Source organism: Punica granatum, chromosome 4, assembly GCF_007655135.1.
Source record: "Punica granatum isolate Tunisia-2019 chromosome 4, ASM765513v2, whole genome shotgun sequence".
Taxonomy (NCBI): domain Eukaryota; kingdom Viridiplantae; phylum Streptophyta; class Magnoliopsida; order Myrtales; family Lythraceae; genus Punica; species Punica granatum.
In genome coordinates, this window is record NC_045130.1 from 29,284,142 (window position 1) to 29,291,850 (window position 7,709).

Sequence of the window (7,709 nt, forward strand, 5' to 3'; positions counted from 1 at the left end):
GGGCCCATAAACCCGTATCTTTATTTTCCCTACACTGCACGGGCCCATAAACCCGTGTCTTTACTTTTCCTGCATTGGACGGGCCCATAAACTCGTGTCTTTACTTTTCCTGCACCACACGGGCCCACAAACCTGTGACTTTACTTTTTCCTGCACAGCACGGGCCCATAAACCCGTGTCTTTATTTTCTGGCACCGCACGGGCCCATAAACCAGCGTCTTTACCTTTCTCGCACCGCACGGGTCCATAAACCCGTGTCTCATTTTCTCGCACCGCACGGGCCCATAAACTCGTGTCTTTACTTTTCCTGGACTCCACGGGCCCATAAACCCGTGTCTTCATTTTCCCTGCACCGCACGGACCCATAAACTCGTGTCTTTACTTTTCCTGCATCGCACGGGCCCATAAACCTGTGTCTTATTTTCTCGCACCGCACGGGCCCATAAACCCGTGTCTTTACTTTTCCTGCACCGCACGGGCCCATAAACCCGTATCTTTACTTTTCATGCATCGCACGGGCCCATAAACCAATGTCTTTACTTTCTCGCACCGCACGGGCCCATAAACCGGTGTCTTTACTTTTCCTGCACCGCACGGGCCCATAAACCCGTGTCTTTACTATTCCCGCACCGCACGGGCCCATAAACCCGTGTCCTCACTTTCCTTACACCATATGGGCCCATAAACCTGTGCCTTTACTTTCCATAAACCCGCGACTTATTGCTTTGAGTCTGATTCCCCTCCTCCTATTCACTGATTCCGACATTTGTTCAATAGATTTAGGTACATATGCTTAATTTCTTCCTACGCATCCAAAGCTGAGGAACCAACGGCCATCGGGAGAGAGGTCGAAGCAGTCGCCGGAACCAAAAAGGGTTGCTTCTCATAATCTTTGGCGACATCCTCTAATCAAGCATGCAACCAAAGAGGGGCAAGCTGTTAGCACCCCATTTTGGTCCACCGGCTATAGGATATGACATCAACAAGGCTCCCAACTAGGGTTCCACAACTCTAACAAAAAAATGGCAAGGGCAACATATGGAATTTTGTAGCACACACAATTGATCCCAAAGAGTAAGACACGAATTATCGATATTCGAATCGAAGGCAGTGGACAAAGGGGAAATCACGTCTCTATATCATTTTCTTCTGTGAGAACGACTATCTTCGTGGATTCTAGAACCAAGTTCGATATTTTTAGCTCAAGGTTTGGTGAGTCGGGGACATTTCAATGCAAAAATCACGTCAAGAACCCATTCGAGCAAAAAGATAAAATTCGTGGGAGCTAGGGTGCCCAAAATGTGAATACAACAGCTCGAGCATGGGATGCGACGCATCATATCGCGGTCAATCCTGGACCTAAAAGGGTGAATTCCATATGCTTGACCTAGGAAATCGAGTTAGGTTCAATTTGACGGGTCGTTCATTCCAATATTCAATATGGAGAGAGAGTTATGAATTTTTTAGCGCACCATGCCCGAAACTATTAAACCAAGACAGACTCTGTCAGTCAAGGGAGAAAATCCATAAAAAATTCCATTCTTCGTATTTTCAAGTATGGCCAACGTCATTGGATTCATAATTCACTGAAGATTCAGAAAATAAAAAGAAAAAGGAGATTTTTTGGCTAGATTAGTACAGAATCGAATATATTCTCACGGATCATAACCAAATCTCCCGGTTCGGGCCAGCTGTCAAAGAAAAATTGTTTCGGGAACTTCCCGAGGTCGAACGATCTTCAAATTTTACGAGGATGTGCCCAACTCATGTAGAGATCAAGAAAAAATATCAGAGAGACCGAAAGGTTCATGAGAAATTCAGGAAAATTCGGGATGTTCAGATCAGCTCATGGACTGTTGGTGACAGCTAGCATAGCACCCTGACTTCTCTCCTCCAGCTGCCTCCTTTCCTAAAAATGCGGACTCCCTCGGAAAAAAACCCTAGCCGCCACAACTCCCTCCTCTGGTTTTTCCCACAGCTCCTCTCCTCTCTTCTTCCTCCGGATTCCAGGATCCAAAAAAAAAAGAAAAAAAACAACGCCCACAGCTCCCTCAACTGACAGCCATCCCTAGCCCTACAACCGGCACCATCGTCTCCTCTTCACCACCTCCCTTACTGCTTTTATTTGCCGTTGTGCTTCTTTACATTGCTGCCCAAACTGCCCATTCGCCATCGAGTTGATGATCACTTTCGAAGCTAAGTCTCCTCCATCTCTACGTCAGTCTCCATGTCTTTTAATTGATTTTTTTCTGCTCTAATACATTTTTTCTTTTTTTTCTTTTTTTGCTGGCCTTTGTCCTTTCTCGCGCTATCCTTTCTCCTTGCGGACAACAAAGTTGGCCAAGCGAGACGAGAGGAAGAAGTCCCGCGGCCGCGCCAACAAATGGATGCATTAAAATCAGAGCCGGTCTAGCCCAGAAGTTCGGCCCATTCCGGCCCAACGTCCCCAATTCGGTTCAGCAGCTCTTCCGGGCGGCTTCTCCTTCGAGCGGGCTAGTCCGATCCGATCCGATCCGACCCGATTGTCCGGCAATTTTTTTTATTTTACAGAGAAGCCCCATCAACTTTCCGGACTAGGTAAATTCTCGATTTAGTGGTATGATTAGGGCTCCTTTCTTGAATATTAATGCTTGCTTGATGGATATGATGTGAAATGAGCATTCTTGGGTTGCGTGGGTGATCGGATTTGTCCCGAACTCGATTTAATAAACTTTCTATTTTGTCACATTTCAGTCCAGATGAAGCATTTTATTATAGGGTAAATTACAAAAAAAAATTCAAGTTTTGTAAAATGTCTCAATTTTGTCCTAAATTTTATTTTGTAACAAAAAAAACTATAAGTTTTCTAAAATATCTCAAAAATGACCTTTGTTATAACTTTCGTCAATTTTTGCTGCTGATGGTGGGTCCCTTTAATAGTCCACGTAGGTCACACGTAGGCAAAAATTGACGGAAGTTATAACGGAGGTCATTTTTAAGACATTTTAGAAAACTTATGGTTTTTTTGTTACAAAACAAAATTTATGACAAAATTGAGACTTTTCACAAAATTTGGGGTTTTTTTTTGTAATTTGCCCTATTTTTTTTAGATCTACCCTGAACTCTAAAATTCTTTTCCATCAAATCCCGGTCATTTTACTACTTTCCAATCAGTCCTTGGATTTTTCAGAATTTTTCTAAGCATCCTAAAGAACTTTTCAAATTGTTTCAGTTTAGTCCCGGGACCATTTTTCACCCTTTTCAGATCTGCCCTGAATTTCAAAAATTCTTTTCAATGAAGTCCCACTCATTTTACTATTTTCCAATCAGTCCTGGAATTCCCATAATTTTTCAAGAATCCCAAGGAACTTTCTAAGTTGTTTCAGTTTAGTCCTGGGGCCATTTTTTTGTTTTCAGATCAGTCCAGATTTTCAAATTCATTTCAAATAAGTACTAGGACATTTTCAGTAATTTCTACACAGTCCCCAATTTTTTTAGAATTTTCAAATCGGTCCCCAAAACTTCTTCCGAATTTTCAAATTAGTCCCTGCTCTTTTAAAATCCTTCATTTCAGTCCCCTGGACATTTTCTAAAAATATCCGACCCTTTGCTACTTTGATCACCCACCGACAATGTATGTGCCCCATTTAAATATTTTATTTTTATAATTATATGTATACAATGTGATATTGTCGGAAATTAGAGTTTATCGGGTGGTCAATTAATGGCTATCTCGACGGCTCGAAATCCGTAGACTAAAGCATTCGACAAATTTCTAATTAACCTAAAATTCTACATACGAGATAATCGGGACGTTAAATTTGGCTAAATTAAATCACTTGACTCTTTTAAATGAATTGCACGAACCGATTGATAACCTGTAATTGCATCGACAGTTCAAAAATTGTTAGCCATGCCCTTTTCAAATTCACAATTTCAAAAGCATTGAGATACGTGCTACGTAATCTTGATTTTTCATACACACACAGATTTTTCGATTCAAGGGGGGTGACTATCGGTTTTTGTCCTACCGTTACTCTAGTATAGGTTTGTGTTTAGAGCGGGTTAAAACATGGGAAAACAAATTATTCACAAACTCGGCTTAATCAAACATGGGCAAATAGTCAAGTAGAGGGTTAGGTTTTGGGTTTTAGGTGAAAATACTCTTAATATGTGAAAGCTATATTGTCACGATACAAAATAATTTAAAAATAACCCACACATTCAAGACTTGACTACAGACATCATGTCTGTCGGGTCCGTTAAAGTAATGTCGAATGCTACATACCCTATCCATCATCTTTTTTGTTTGTTTTAAGGTAGGATTTGTATGCCAAGATATCTCGGTTAATAATTAGTTAATTCACGTAAATTCGACTATAACAAAAAACCCCATTGTTTGTTTATCTGAGCTTGCTTGTTATATTTTTGCACTTGTTTGTTATGCGGATCGAGCCCGATCCTTTAGGACTCGATTCACACTGGGTCCAACGTCCATAACCGTCGATCACGGTGTCCAATGCCCCCATACACCGAGTGCGCATTTAATTTAATTTTCGATTTTTTTTTTCAAAACCATACGGTGAGCATGAGTGAAATAATGGCCGAATGCGAACTGACCGGGATTTAGTCATTGTAGCTTGTCTTTTATTTATTTGAGAGAACAATGTAAGGGTTTATGATGTATATTTATTCATGTAATAATCCTGGTCGGAGAGTGGACGGTTCAAGTGTCTCTTCGAATTTACGGTGTCAAAACGGGCGAGTCGAGTGTAACCCTAAATCATGCGGTAAATAAATAAAATGGCAAGCCTAGCAAGTTGCAGTACCGAAAGGGCGTGTGGGATATAGGCCAATACGTAATAGAACCCCCGAATTTGAAATTTTCGGTTCCGTGCAAGACCATTGCCTTAGCATACTAGGTGTATCCATACCCCTAGACCCGGGCGACTCACCGGCCCTCGACCTTCAGGTCGTAAACAGGTAGTGGTGACTCCTTCTCACGTGGGTCCGTCGCACGTCCCCAGGAAGGTGGACACTCCCAAGCCGCGTTGCATAGGCGCGCGCATGCATGCCCCGACGAGACGAAATTCGGGTGGGCACAGCTTGGCGACTCCACTTGGGACATTTAGAGGGTTCGGGCTCAATTCTGCTTGTCTGTTTCCTCGTTTATTTATCGCTTTCTTTTACTTACAGTTCATTTACTTTTCGCGCATTTATTTCATACACATACATTGCATATCATACTAGCTTTAGGTACCAATGGGTCGCGTCCCACAACCGATATTAGGAAACACAGGTTAGATAGGGGTTCCGAGTAAGGGTACGTCGCACGGTTGGACAGTCGAGTAGACCCCCAAAGATCCCCGCCCGATTTCAAGGAATTGACACCCTTGAGTCGGGAGCCCCCATCCTTATATAGCACGGTCCCTGTAGTACTAAAACCATACATTCTGCAGGAGCTCCATGCAAACCTCCAACCCGACTTCAGCAACTGTCCTTTGGGTCGGCCTGCGTGCCATCTGAGTCTTTTCCTATTTCGAGAGAGATGTGCATGTGCCTTGTATTTTGTATATTAAGCCGTTCACATTTACTTTTTCGCAAACATGCATCACGTGTTTTTAAAATTAGGGTGTCATCCATATTGATGAGTCCTAAGTCGGTTTCCTGTCATCTTGGTAAGGGATGTCGCGATCGGCCTCTTGTCTGTGCATCGACCATGTCTTGCCACCGCTAAACGACATCAACTGCATCTGGACTAGTCTTGCACACAGTCAACCACGACCACATCACCTCCTTCATCGGAGATATCCCTTTACTAGTAACTCGTTGAATATACTGGAACCTCCTTGAAGACGTTTCATTCTGGGATCTCGTCAACGAGGTCTTCGACATCCAAGGTATCAGAATCCACACCAATCATTGAGGGATATTAAACCCTCATCCAACCGCACTCAAGGATCTCACCGAATCTTCATAGAGCGAGGCCGGCACACCTATCAAGGCATCTTTTTCTTCAGATGTAGCTGCCTTGATCTGCTCACCAGCATCAGAATCGAGACAATTCGTCTTCGCCGGATATAGCCAAGAAGAATGAGGAACTCATCGACCAGCATCAACTCCGAGGAAACTCGCAGGCGCCTACATCGAGCTTTCGAGACGTGATCAAGAGTTGGCCCAAGTGAATACTGCCTTAGAGAGGTCTCGGCCCAGAACCGGTGCTTTCCAAATCCTCTTATTATAATCAATCATATTAATCACACCATCATTACCATCCACTTGACGTAATATATATGAATATTAGAATGTATTTGACCATTTCAGTACTCTAAAGCTCTATGTTTATATATCAAGCATAAAAAGAAAGTGGACGATTCATTGACCCCCAAAGATATCAAAAATATCTTTGAACAAAATAATTTCACAAATCAGTGTCTCTCCACCATAGAATCCCAATTGACTAGGACAGAACAAGAAGTTTCCAAACCTGTTGTTATCCAGGTAGGGACCTCTAGTCGTCCAAGCCAACCAAGACCCTCCAATCCCGAGTCGCTCAGAAAACCTCCTTTTAAACCCCATGAAATTCACATCTCTAGGAAAAAAGAGTTTAATCAGGAGATTGAGAGAAAAATAAAAACCATTAGTCTCCAGAGTGAATCCACCTCATCGAGTCTGCCCAAAATGGTAATCCAAGATACACCTCTATCAGGAATAGAGCCTGGAACACCATTGAAAGCAACCAAACTAAAGACACTAGAGTCTGTGGACTCGAATGTTAACGCCATTGAAAAATCTGGAGAGCTAAACAAGCTAGTGTGGCAGGAACCCCAAAAACCCTTCTACACTACCATATCTGCACCAAACCTAGTGCTAGAAGAAAAACCTAGCATTGTCCAAAATAGATATAGTGCAAATGCTATCTATGAATGGAACATAGACGGCCAATCAGAATACAACATACTGAGCGTCTTGCAGCAAATGACTATGGTGTCAAATGCTTACAAGACCTAGACAAAATTGTCTGACCTAGCAATAGCACACATGCTCATAGCAGGGTTCACTGGTCAATTGAAAGGATGGTGAGATAACTACCTATCGCCCTTTCTCCAAAATTAATTTTCAGCATGTACTCCATCTTGCCCGTCATGGGCTAATTCCAATCAAAAGAAAACATAAAAAGAAAAAGGGGAAGAGATGCAGAGATTTCAACCCATGCTTACACTAGGAACTTACACACAGAAAGGAGGGTTGGGGATTCAGGTTTTATATGCCGGATGGTTACATATGAGAAGAATGGAAGAAGAAAGAAGGAGAAGAGAGAATGTGATTATCTCTGATGGTTAAGCCACTCCCCCCCCCCTTTGATGCTAAAGGAAGAGCCCTTTTATGGACGCCCGAAAGCGCATTGTTGTTGTGCAGTCCTAACACTGTGCACTCATATGCGGGGTACGATTTAGCTCAGTGGAAGAACTGTAGCTACAGTGCCTTTTTTGTCGCAAAGCGGGCTAGCATGCTGCTTTATTTCGGCCACGCGCACCGAAAGGTTTTTTTATCCGTTTTTGCACTACTGAAGAGTGGTTGGACGCCTTCGGGATTACCGCTAAGTGGGGCCAAGTGAACCGAAAGGGTTTTTGTCCGTTTTTGAACAACTGAAGAGTGGTTGGACGCCTTCGGAATTACCGCTGATATGACAAGCCTACCGATAGGGTCGACTACGCGCACCAAAAGGG

At 42.9% G+C, this 7,709-nt stretch overlaps 1 long non-coding RNA gene across 1 annotated transcript; it reads left to right on the forward strand.

The window, feature by feature from the left end:
• Positions 1–1,593: 1,593 nt before the first annotated feature.
• On the forward strand, positions 1,594–6,305 carry LOC116203195. Its single transcript, XR_004156226.1, has 2 exons — positions 1,594–2,577; positions 5,663–6,305. It is a non-coding gene; the product is annotated as an uncharacterized LOC116203195 (long non-coding RNA).
• The last annotated feature ends 1,404 nt before the right edge of the window (positions 6,306–7,709 follow it).